Raw genomic sequence first — 12,944 nt, forward strand, 5'->3', positions numbered from 1 at the left:
TGTGGTCACAACGGCCTGGACATTATTAATACCCTCTACTGTTTTTGTTCACTAAACACAAAGCTGCTTTTCAACGGATGTTTCTGGCCAGTTGACAGGAAGTGATTGTGTGTGTGTATGTGTGTGTGTGTGTGTGGTGGGGGTTGTATAGTCATTAAAGAGAACACTGGAATAGAGAGAAAAATATATATTTTTGAAATACTTTAAAGGAGTTATTGGCACACTAATTAATGAAATTTTCTTTATAGTGCTGTCAATGATGTAAATTACATTTTTAACATTTACTGTTTTCAGTAAATATCTCTATTACTTGTCAATGTCTATAATGGGCAATGCATACAATCTAGTACAGCGTCTGATAGATATGGAATTTGGGATTTAACCCATGAAGATGAGAACCAATCCAACCAGAGCAACTATTCCGTGAGCTATTGCTAATTAATATTTTTTAAAATTCAGACATATATACACTGCAGCCATGACAACACATTGACCATGACTGCCCATAAGCATTCCAGAATATCAACCCACAAACAACTTATACAAATGCCACTTAAAATAAAATACAACTAAACAAGTCTGTCCAACAAAGTCAAGGCATAATAGTCAATACACTCACACATTCTATCACAGGATTTCCTGCATTGCCCAAACATCAACTGATGGTATCGCGAGATCAGCTGCACCTCACTATTCTGGGTGTTACTGCACCTGCTGCGTGCCTTGCAACAAAAAGAAAATAAGTGGACCAGAAAAACCCACTCACAACAGAAAATGTATTTTTCACTTTGTAGCTACACAACACAGGAGCTGAGCACGCTTGTCATTTAAGTAGAATGCTGTACATGTAATGGTTGAATATCATAGTACAGGTAAAAGAAAAGAAACTGCAAATGCTAGAAAGTGGAAATAAAGGCTGAACATGCTGGAAAACAGAGCCTGACCCTCAGCATTTGAAAGAGAAAATGCAGGTTACTGTTTGGGGAGGGGTCTCTGTCAGTTAAAAAAACTGTGACTGCCAGAAATTTGAAATAAAAACAGAAATGAAAAAACACAGCAGGGTTTGCCCCTATTTCAAAAGAAAAAAATTAGGTTAACACCTTGGATGTAGATCCGTGGCCAGAATTGTTCTGACGGAAGAGTCTGCATCCAAAGCATTGAGCTTTATTTTCTCCTTACAGGTGCTGAAAAAAAACTGGTGTATTTCTCATTTTTTCACTTTTATTGAATACCGTGTTTATATTCTGCTGGCGATGGAAATCGGTATTACTCACTTGTCTCATTCACTCATCAAATCAGCTTTGAGCTTAACTCCATCATCGACAGCGTTCTCAGTACGCACATCGGTGAGGATATACACTTTTATTCCATGACCTCACAAGCCACAAGGCAGTGAAATGACAAGCGGGTTTTGAAGATCGATCTTATGAGTGTGATTCACTCCATTTCCAAATCTTTCCTGTTGTCTCCTTTCAATCCCACAGTGTTTGCGACCGCATACGTGGAATAAAAGTCTTTCAAAAATCAACAGATGGGATCCTGTCAAAAACCCCTCCACAGCGAGGGCTGGAGTAAAGTCTATTTGAGAAATCTTCTTTTATTAAAGAAACACCCTGATATGAGTCAGTAGAATAAAGCCGACTGGAAATGTTTCTAATTTTATCTACTTGGAAAACAACCTCTTGGAAAGCGGAATGACCTTTGGTAGAAGAAATAGTTGGGATTTTTGTGGCTGTGAGTTTTCTCTGCTTCTATTTATTTTGTCTATGTGTGAAACAGCACAGACTGTTCCTGTTCTCTCATCCTGTGGCCGGTAGGAGGATGTCTGAGTGTTTTCAGTGAGAATCAAGACATGCTTTTTAACCAGTGTGCGTTGTGCAGGAATGCGGCCACTTATAATGCTCACCTGTTTGCCCTCTGATCAAAGTGCACCACAGTGCAATACAACACTTACTATATTTGAAAAGAAACATTTCCTGGAGAATTTGTGAAATTACCCTGCTGGGCTTTATTTGTTCTCAATGACATTTAGCAACTTCTACAATTTTAAATTTAATTTTTCAGGTGCCCACCTGATACCCCAAACTGAAGCTCATAAGGTCAAGTTTCAGGGCTGCTGATCACTCAGTCTCACTGAGTATTTTGATTCAGTCTTGGGAAAGAAGGGGAATGCATATTTATATAAAGACTTTCCTAAGGCTTGGCTCATTGCAGAGTGGAAGTAAAGACCCTCCACAGAAGGAAGACAGGGAATATTGGAAGAAAAGTCTTCCTGGATGGCTCCACTCAAGCATTGCCTAGTAGCTGGCTCAAATGACATAAGCAAGTCCTAGAAGTAGGTCACCTGACTGACATCTTGTTTTCATAGTGGTGTATGGCAAGGAGAACCTAAGAGAAGAGGGGAATAACTAAAAATGGAAGTAAATATATATATAAATTAAAACCTGTCTTATAAATTGCTTCAAATGTTTTGTTTTTTGTGTGTGTGGTCAGCTGGATGTGTCACAATGAAGACAAATCCATCACCATGTTTAGCAGACTCCAAATCAAGCTACTGAGAAGTCTACACAGGCAGAATTACTGTTTACCTGATAGGGAGTGCACAATTTCTCTGTAGATATATGACCTACTTGGCTAAGTCCAGAGAGTCGGGAGCAGGTTGGCAAGAGCTAAGGTTTAGGGATCCTCAAGTGAACACAGGGGTACGTATTGGATTTTAAGCAGCTAAAACCATGCACCTTATGATTTTTAAAAATCTCGAACAACAATTAAAATCTGAAGGTATGAGACTCCACACTAGTAATGGTTAATTTTCAGTGCCAGAGAGGTTGATTGGCAGTAATTAACACTTATCACGTTGTTAATAAGGTACTAGACTTGAAATGACAAGACTTGACTTTCTGTAGCGAGTAATGTTAAAATTTTAAAATGCCTGTACTACATAGAATGATAGGAAATGTAGGTTGAAAAAGCCATGACGAAAAACAAATGCAATCTTCAAATGATGTTGAATTTGTACAAGATGTTGGTTGGGCCACGGTTGGAGTATTGCATACAGTTTTCGTCACCGCATTCTGGGCAGGATATTAGAGCTATGGAAAGGGTACAGTGAAAATTTACTAGAATCATACGAAGAGTGAGAGTTTGTAATTGGAGATTTTTCCACTGGAACAGAGGTTTAAAGGGGAATGTAACTGAAGTTTTCAAAATGATGAAAGGTTATTAGAGGATAAATAGTGAAAGGTTATTTCCACTGGTTGGAAAATCAGTAGCAAAGGGGCATTATTATTGGAAGGACGAAGGGTGAAAGTAGAAGTTTTTTTCACACAAAGGGCTATTAGAACATGGAATATTTTACCACAAGTGGCTATTGAGGCAGAGACTATAACGTTATTTAAAAGGGAATTGAATAAGTATTTGAAAAGGAGGACTATAAAAAGATATGGAGAAAGGGCAAGGAAATGGGATTAGACTAGTTAACTCCAGTTGAAGAGATAGGGCTGGTGCAGATGGGCCAAATGGCTTTCTTCCATGCTGTAATTTCTATTATTCTATATAGTACAGGCAATTTAAAATTTTAATATGCTACATTCTATTGGGATTTGTATAAGACAGGTATTACAATGTAATCTGTTCAAGCACCCCATTGTTCTTTCCAGATTCTCTTTCCTTTCCATATTCATCCATCATCTTGAGATTGGGCAATATCACAATTTTTCCATGCCTATAGAATTAACCATTTGACTAGTAGTTGTGTTACACTGAGGAATCCGATCATAGCTGGGGGAAGATGAAACAACTGCCACATCCTCCAGATTGCAATACTGGGCTTCAATAGCACACTTGTCTTGGTAATCCTGATACTTCCTCTTTCAACATTATTTTGTGATTTTGTGACAAGGAATTAAAGCAGCCCTCCATAGACTCAAAACAAAAAGGCATACAATATTGTGTTGCAGCATTCAAAATAGTTTATCTTAGAAACCCACCACCACCAACATGAGGAAAGACTGGAAAAACTTGAGCTTTTCAGCCTTGAGAGGAGGAGGGTAAAAGAACACTCACAGAGGTATATGATAGTAAATGGGGTACAAAACTTAAATCTGCAACATTGCTTCAATTAAACTGTGACAGGAAGACAAGGGGACACAAATGAAACTGGTGAAAAACAAATTTAGGCTACTCAGGTAATTTTTCACACAGAGTAATCAACATGGGGAATGGACTCCGACATGGGAAATCCTGGAACCACTGAAGAAATTGTTGGTAGCTGTGATTGAGACCACATGTTTGTTCTAGATGGATGAGCCAAATATCCTCCCTCATATGTATCCATCTTATATTGACTCTGAATCCTTCAGAAAACCCATTCCATACAGAACTGTACCGCAGGACTCCTTAATTGACAACGGAAGTGAACAGCCAACACCAATAGTGCAAGGGATCAGTAATAGTGAATTGATAAGAATAAGATAGAGGAGGTGGGGGAGGGATCATTTTTGGTAACTACTCCCTTGACTCTGGAACATTCTTATGGGACTTATCAATGTCTGTGAAAGGTGGCATTGATACTCCTCTAATTAATCCAGAGGATCTACCACTTCTTAATAGGATCATCCCTCAGTAACATCCAACATTGTGCTGCAGGTCTCTGTAATATTATCCCCCCCTCATCCCCACCATTACAGCACTGCACTGCATGTCTCTGAGTCCCTCCACCCTCCTCCATAGTAGCAACTGAGTAAATTAACCTAAAAGCAAAGCCAAATAGAGATGGCTTTTCTAGTTACTAAAGTCATCATCTTTGAGTCAGCAGAGAAAGCCTGAATTAGGGTTCATATGTGGGTGCAGCAATTATATCTGAGAGCTATGTACTGATCCTGGAACTTAATTATTCATCTCGGAGTGGGTGTGGTAGCCATGGTTATGGTACTGGGCTAGCAAGCCAAAGGTTGTGAGTTCAAATCACACCATAGCAAATCTAGTAACTTGTGGGCTGGCACCAGAAAATGACTATGAAAGCTGCTGCATTATTATGATAATCTAACTGTAACACTAATGCCCTTTAGGGAAGGGAACCTGCCACCTTTATCTAGTCTGGCATACATGTGACTCCAATCCCACACGATGTGATTGACTCTTAATGTCCGGAGATAGCCAAATAAATGCTGCCCACATTCCAAGAACAAATATATATAAAAAGGGACAGTAAGAGGGAAAGAGAACACACAATAGCCACAAATCAAATATACAATGAGTGTGCTGAAATTCAAATAACTAAATCATAGCAACCAATCCTAAATGAAGGTAACTTGCAGGCAATTGATGCTAAAAGGGGTCATCTGGGGACAATCAATTATAAGTAGGAGAAAGCTGAGGGCAACCAATTCTAAATGGGTAATTGATTCTAAATCTGGGCTAACTTGAAGGCAACTCATTTTAAATGGGAGCAAACAGTTCTAATTGTGGATAACTGACTCAAATGGTGCAAACAATTTTAAATGGGGAAACCTATACTAAATAGGGACAACCTGGGGGAAATAAATTCTAAATGGCGGTATAGGAATATAGGAACAGGAGTAGGCCATTTAACCCCTCGAGCCTGTTTAGCAGTCAATAAGATCATGGCTGATCTGTGACCTAACTCCATATATACCTGCCTTAGTCCCATATCCCTTAATACATTTGGTTAACAAAAATCTATCAATTTCAGATTTAAAATTAACAATTGAGCTACCATCAACTGCTGTTTGCTGAAGAGAGTTCCAAAATTCTACCACCCTTTGTGTATAGAAGTGTTTCCTAACTTCACTCCTGTAAGTCCTGGCTCGAATTTTTAGGCTATGCCCCCTAATCCTAGACTCTGCAACCAGTGGAAATAGTTTCTCTCTATCTACCCTATCAGTTCCCCTTAAATACCTTGAAAACTTTGATCAAATCACCCCTTAATCTAAATTCCAGGGAATACAACCCTAGTTTGTGTAATCGCTCCTCGTACTTTAACCCTTGGAGTCCAGGTATCATTCTAGTAAATCTATGCTGCACTCCCTCCAAGACCCATATATCCTTGCTAAGGTGTGGTGCCCAGAACTGAACACAGTACTCCATGTGTGGTCTAACCAGGGCTTTGTATAGCTGTAGCATAACTTCTACCCCCTTCTATTCTAGTCCTCTAGTATAAAGGCCAGCATTCCATCAGCCTTTTAAATTATTTTTTGCACTTGTCCATGACATTTTAATGATCTATGTACATGGCCCCCTAAGTCTCTTTGGATTCACTCCATGTTGGTGACCTAAGGATAACTACTGAATACCTTTGCATTTTTCCAACGACAACAGATTGGATAAAGTAGCATGGATTATGCTATAAACTGAAAAAAAATGTACAGAGCTGGGATGTTTCCAGGTTCATAAGCAGGAAAAAATGCTAACCATTAATGTGTGTGGCAGATCTGGAGGACATTTTTCAAAAAAAAAACTCGGTAGAAGTGATGAGGCAATCGTTATTAGTAGCAAAAGTTGCAAAGCAAATTACTTAAGGGTTGAAGTCATTATTTTCATTTGTAACTTCGGTGCATTTTTTAAAAATTCGTTCATGGGATGTGGGCGTCGCTGGCAAGGCCAGCATTTATTGCCCATCCCTTAATTGCCCTTTGAGAAGGTGGTGGTGAGCCGCCTTCTTGACAACTGAGTGGCTCGCTAGGACCACCAGGATAGAGCCTGCAAGCACTCAGCTCGATGCACAATGCCCGCCAGCTGCGCCGCCTCCCTCGCAGCTGCAAAAAGGGGGCGGGGCTTGCTCGGGCGTCATGGAACACGGACCTTGTACTCGTTGCCATGGAGGCGGCGACGCTGCAGGCACGCGGTTGTCGGGGAGGAAATGTCAGAGATTCCCGGCGCGCCGGCACATTAAAGTGAATCAAATATTTGCGGCGGTGGGTTTTTTTTTTGGGGGGGGGGGGCTGGCGGTCCCCCCGGGGGGGTGGAGACAGCTGCAGGCTCGGGTGTGTTTGTAATCATTAAAGCAGCCAGTGCGAGCTCCAGCAAAACACACCAGGGAGGAAATGACTTTCCTGGCGGCGATTCTTAAAAGTACCTGCGGGCTCCAGGTGCCGGCGGGCTGCCTCTATATAAAGCCAGGCGCGCTGGGTCGCCGCTCAGTCCGCTTGTCCCTCGGGCTGAAGTTACCTCTTTGACACCGCGATGGCCCCCGACTGTTCTTGGCGTCGGCTGTCCGTCATTGCACTGCTCTGTTTCGGTTTGATCCTGCTCTGGGTGTCGAGCCCCTCCGATGCAGCGATTTATCACGGTCAAGGTAAGAGAAGTGTGGCGAATGCAACAGGAGACAGAGTTGGGGTCTATCTATTACAAGGGGCAGTCAACGTGTTGACTTGGATAAAGGGTTTGAATGCTACTGAACCAGAAAGTGGGAGGAATAGATCAGGATTGTGATGGGAAGACTCCAAGATTTGTTCAGTGTACTAAGGAATGAGGGCAACCCGAGGGAGTCCGAGCCGTTGGGTCAGTGCCGATCCCATCTCCTGCAATGTGTGTTCTCGGTTTCTGGGGTTTCCTTATCACTTTTCTGGTCACTTTTTTTTAAACTAGCCACCATGTGAACGGTCCAGAATTTACGATAAGGTTAGTCTTGTTCGGACCAAATTCACAGACACATGTTTTCGTTCCGAGCTTTTTAAAAAAGTAAACAATGCCCTGGTACTTTAGATCGTCAAGTTATTTTAGTATTCACAGTCGATATTTTTGTAAAGATAAAATTTACTACTTGGTAAAACTCCATAATATTTTCTGGAGTATCTTAAGGCTAGTGCACTCTGGTAGAGTCAGTGCATCGGTTACTGCGCCCGCTATTCTCAAAGGGGCTGGGGCTGGCTACACAATTGCGGAGCCTACCAGCAGTTTGCATTAGGACACATTTAATACAAAAAGATCCAATTACATTACCCGTGTAAATTTTGGGAACAAAATAAGTATTCGATGTAAGTGCTTTGGAAAGTAATGAGAATACTACCGATGTAAATTTCAGGTTTTTTTCCCAAAATAAAAGTATAATACAGAAAATGCAACAAATCAGTCACCAAAGACAAGTTAACTGTTTTGATGAAGGGTACATGCCTGAAATATTAACTTGTATTTTTACAGATGCTGTGTATTTCCAGCATTTTCTGTTTTTTTTTAATTTCAGATTTGTGGTGATTTATTTCTTGCTAGGACTATTTTTCCGGACACTCTTGAACTTGATATGTTGGAATAAAATATTTGTGCAGACTGGGTGCAGCTCGAATCATTTTAGAAAAAAATGTGGTCTTAGTTTAGATATAAGGGTAAGATATAACAAAAATCCAATAATATGAAAGAAAGCAGAAATTAGACCGTACGTCTACTGTTGGTTTGAATTGTGTATTCGGCACTGACAGGAGACTGAGATTGTTCGTTCTGTTTTATACTGGTGCCAATTCGGATTGACCCAGTTTACTGTTGACAGATTGGATGTTGGGAAGCATCCAACTTCACTTAATGATGAGGTGGAACTGAAAAATGGCTCCTGCAGGAGGTGTAGCGTTTCACTCCGGGTGGGGAATAATGGTACGGCTGATTGAAACCATGTGGAGTTTGCAAATGTAAATACAGCGTGCCTTACTAACAAGTCTTCTAGCTGGCAGGCTGAAATCATTGTTAAGGTCAATAATGAGATCACATTACGATGAATGACAGCTCAACTCAGACAATGTAGGTGGAGCAACCTCCTCCCATAGGGAGAGTGTGATGATGTAATCCCTTCCATGACTATTCCAGCTGACTTTCCACACGTTCTCGGTCAACACAGCCGTCTGTGGTGAAGGAGGTAACATTAAGACTACATCTGTACCAGAAGGATGATAGAAGGGTAAAGCTAAGGGATGCCATGGCTAGGAAATGGAACATTTTCAGCATCACACTCCATGGTGCTGATGCACTGTATCCACACTGAAGGGATTCACTGCATGCTTTATCAAGTAATAATGATTAGTGGAAAATGTCAATGTGTTACTTTTTTTTAAAAAAAGTTACTGAACAGTTAAGATTTATTATGTCATCGGCATACAAGAGTTACTATAGCGTGCGTTGTGTTGGAGGATGGTGTGGCGCACTAGTGGAAGATTTGAGAATCTAGAACTCCATCTAAATTTAGCAATGCCAATACTGGATTCAAAGGAGGCAAATGTTCCACCGTCTGTGATATCACCATCCTCACCCCTATACCATTTAATGAAAAGTACAAATATCCCAGTTGCACATGGTCTCACTTATTCAGGAAGGGGGGATAGTCTACAAACGGGGAGATAATGTCACTGCTGGTACTGCTCCAAATATTCTACCCATGCTTCAAATTTTCCCCACTACTACGCATTTACTTTGTCACTCTTGGGTGACAGTAAATTAATGGTGATGAAATGGTAGGCCTGAAGGACCACATAATCTTATTCTCAACAAGGGCAACACAATGTCATTTATCCTCAATGTGCTTAATCTTGACCAGAGCAGGTGAATTGACCAACACTTCAATTTTAAAGTCAATATTTTCTAATTACAGGAAAATGCAAACACAAGGACAAGATTTTCAAACCAGGTCAGAAGTTTCAAAGAGGCTGTGACAAGTGTTATTGTGAAGAGGAAGGATACTTCTGTATCACGTGAGTGCTTTCAGTTTTACATCGTTAGCAACCCCTGACTTATTTCCATTTTCAAACCTTCAGCTGCCTACCGATTATGACTTGATGCTTTAGCTGTAAGTAACTTTTTTGCTTCCAATGACACATCCTTCCAATTTTAATTTTCCTGGTTCCCTGAAAGTTCTACAACTTGGCCACCTTTTAAACAGGAGTCCAATAATTTGCAGTCTTGTCCGGTGCTGCCAATTGCAGCATAAAAGATCAGGCACAGAATACCAAATTATCTCTACTTCTGTATTTCAAGTGGAGTATGGTAGCATAGGGGTTATGTTACTGGACTAATAATCCAGAGAATGTGAGTTCAAATCACACCATGGCAGTTTGAGAATTTGAATTCTGTTTGAAAAAGTGTATGTCAGTAAAAGATAGCAGGAAGCTGTTGGATTGTCATGAAAACCCAATTGTTTCATCAATGTCCTTTAGGGAAGGAAACCTGCTGTCCTTACCTGGTCTGTCCTTATGATTCCAGTCCCACACAAGGTGGTTGTTTTTAACCGCCCTCTTGAGTAGCTGTTATAAAGAATAAGAAGGTAGCTCACCAGCATCTTTTTGGGGCAACTAGGGATGGGCAATAAATGCCGACCTTGCCAGCGACACCCATATCCCCAGAATGAATTTTTAAAAATATGTACATAGAAGAGTTACCTGTGCAACCCTGAGCTGCATGAGTGGCAATATTTTGTTAATGATCTTTAGAACTCAAGCAACAGTAATATTTCTTCTATATTTTTATTGCCTAAGCACAAATGTTCAGAGATGGAAATGCTTTTAGTACAGTTAAGTGTAAAAGCGTGAAGTGATTTATGGAAACAAAATTTTCCACATTTAATTAACTTGAAGACTAAAACCATAGTTGTTGACACCTGCCATAAACTCTTCTCCATTCCCACCCCTGGCCACTCACTCGGGTTAAACCAGACCGTGCAAAGCCTTGGCTTGTCGTTATTGTTGGCATCCTGTTCAACTCTAAGCTGAGTTTGAAATTTCACATCTTACCTATGACTAAGCCAGCTTCCTTAAACCAGGGCCACCTCAGCCCCACTACTGAATCCCTCATCCAAACTTTTCTCCTGTCCAGCCGCAATTTCTGAGATGTCCTCCTTGCCAATCTGCTACCCTCCCAAAAACTCCAACCGGTTCAAAACTTAGCCACCCATAAGCTGTCATGCCCTAGTCTTGCTTGACCATCATCCTTGTCCTTGCTGACTACATTGACTCCCTGTCCCCCAACATATTAAATTTAAAATTCATCCTTTGTCTCTCCCCACTTTATCTCTGAAACATTCTGGCCTCTTGTGCATTCTTTCTCTCTCTTTCCCTTCCCCACTATCCTATCTCTTTTACCTCATCCCTACTCTCTGGAGTTTCCTCCCTAACCTTCTCAAAAACCATATTTTCGACTAAGCTGCCAGTCTCTGCTCCTAACTCTCCAGCCATGGCTTGGCATACATTCCTTTTTAGCTAGCTTATTTCCCCCACTCAGTAAAGAGACTTTGGACATTTTTTACCTTTTAAAGGTACTGTATAAATGGTAGCAGTAGTTGTTGCAGGCTAACACAATGCAGATATTTGCTAACATTGTAATTTACACCTTTTCTTTGTTCAGTGAAATTGTAAACAAATAAACCGATTGTGTTAGCAGTCAGCCGGTTACCTAGCTATTGATTTATTTTGTGTTATTTAAGTTACGTGGCTTGATTGAGTATTCATTTAAAGAGGTTGTTTTTTCCCCCCCCCCTTTCTCCGCTGTGCAGACCAATGAGACCAACCTCGTGGCCTAAGAAATGTAAGCCTGTCCAGATGGATTGCGGCTACCGGATTGTGTACCGCTCTCATCCAGAAAAAGAGTGCCGTGCATACAGCTGGGTTGGCTGAACCTCATCACTTAAGGCGTTTCCCCTTCCTCTCATCCTTCATTGTGCACTAATAAAGAAATGACAAGATTCTTTATAGAATCCAGAAGTAAAAACTTTAATACAGATATATTTGACAAGGAAAATAACTGGCTGCATTGTACAGATGATACTAAAATGAATATTGAAACTTTTGTCTTTACAAACATGTGGAAACTGACCAAGTAGTTCTGATTAGTTATTTTGACTATGACTGAGTTTCAGCCAAGCTCTGGAAAAAAAAGTTAGTTATAACAAGGCTTCAGTAAATGTCTCCAGTTCCAATATCTGAATAATAGATACTAGAGAGTTGGGGGTGAAGAAACATTTGTTCATTTTTTTTTCCCAATATAGTTCAGATTCTAGTTAACTATTTTGTGTGACAAGTTTCAGAGCATATGTTTGTTCTACTGATTTACTTTTAAATATCACCACAGCAGTGAGCATGTACTGAAAGCTGCCTTATGAAAACGCATCCATGTTTCCCTCTTGCCTCGAGTACTTGGTGGCTTATTATATGAACAGACACTGAAGTGATTTTACATATTTATTATACATCTTCTAGAATAATGGTACTCTGGAATCCATTTGCAGACCTAAAGTGGACTCAAGTCTCCCAGTTAGTTTACAAAACATTGAGTGCTTTGCATAAGCCAACAATTTTATTTATTTTGATGAACTTTTGAGCATGATGAATCTCACTATATGCAGCTCTGCACCCCTACACCGGGGATTGGCACAAATAAAGTTGATGAACTATTTCATTGTTAGTAATTAACACAATAACTAGCTGCAACCCTGAAACAGGTTTAAAAACTGTTCCACACACAACTGAATCTCTTGCACAATGTAATATCATGGTTGATTTGCAGATTTAAAAAAATTAAAATAACCCTTTGCTAGAGCTGCCATTTTTTACATTGATGGGCACCAAATATTACCTGCTTTGAGTTGTGCTCAACCAGTTGTGGGATAATCCAGTAGCTTGATAACTAATTTAGATTTCAAAAATTAAATTAGACCCAATAAAGGTATCAAAGAACTATTTCATTCCAGGTCTGCAGGTCAAGCAGAAGTTTACTTCAATGTTTCCCAGTACTAGACGTTTGTTGACTTTTATATTGTAATTAGATTAGTTATATATTATGGCCTATTTTACATATTCATGTATTTATACAATTTATTTTATCCTTTTGTATTGTTTGGGAACTGTGACAAACTCCACTAAAAAGGGAGTGAAATTGATTTAGCAAAATATTTTATATAAAGAAACTGATTATTGTTTTTCAAATAAATATAACATTCAAAAACATTGTGACTG

Source organism: Heptranchias perlo, unplaced genomic scaffold (assembly GCF_035084215.1).
Source record: "Heptranchias perlo isolate sHepPer1 unplaced genomic scaffold, sHepPer1.hap1 HAP1_SCAFFOLD_222, whole genome shotgun sequence".
NCBI lineage: Eukaryota > Metazoa > Chordata > Chondrichthyes > Hexanchiformes > Hexanchidae > Heptranchias > Heptranchias perlo.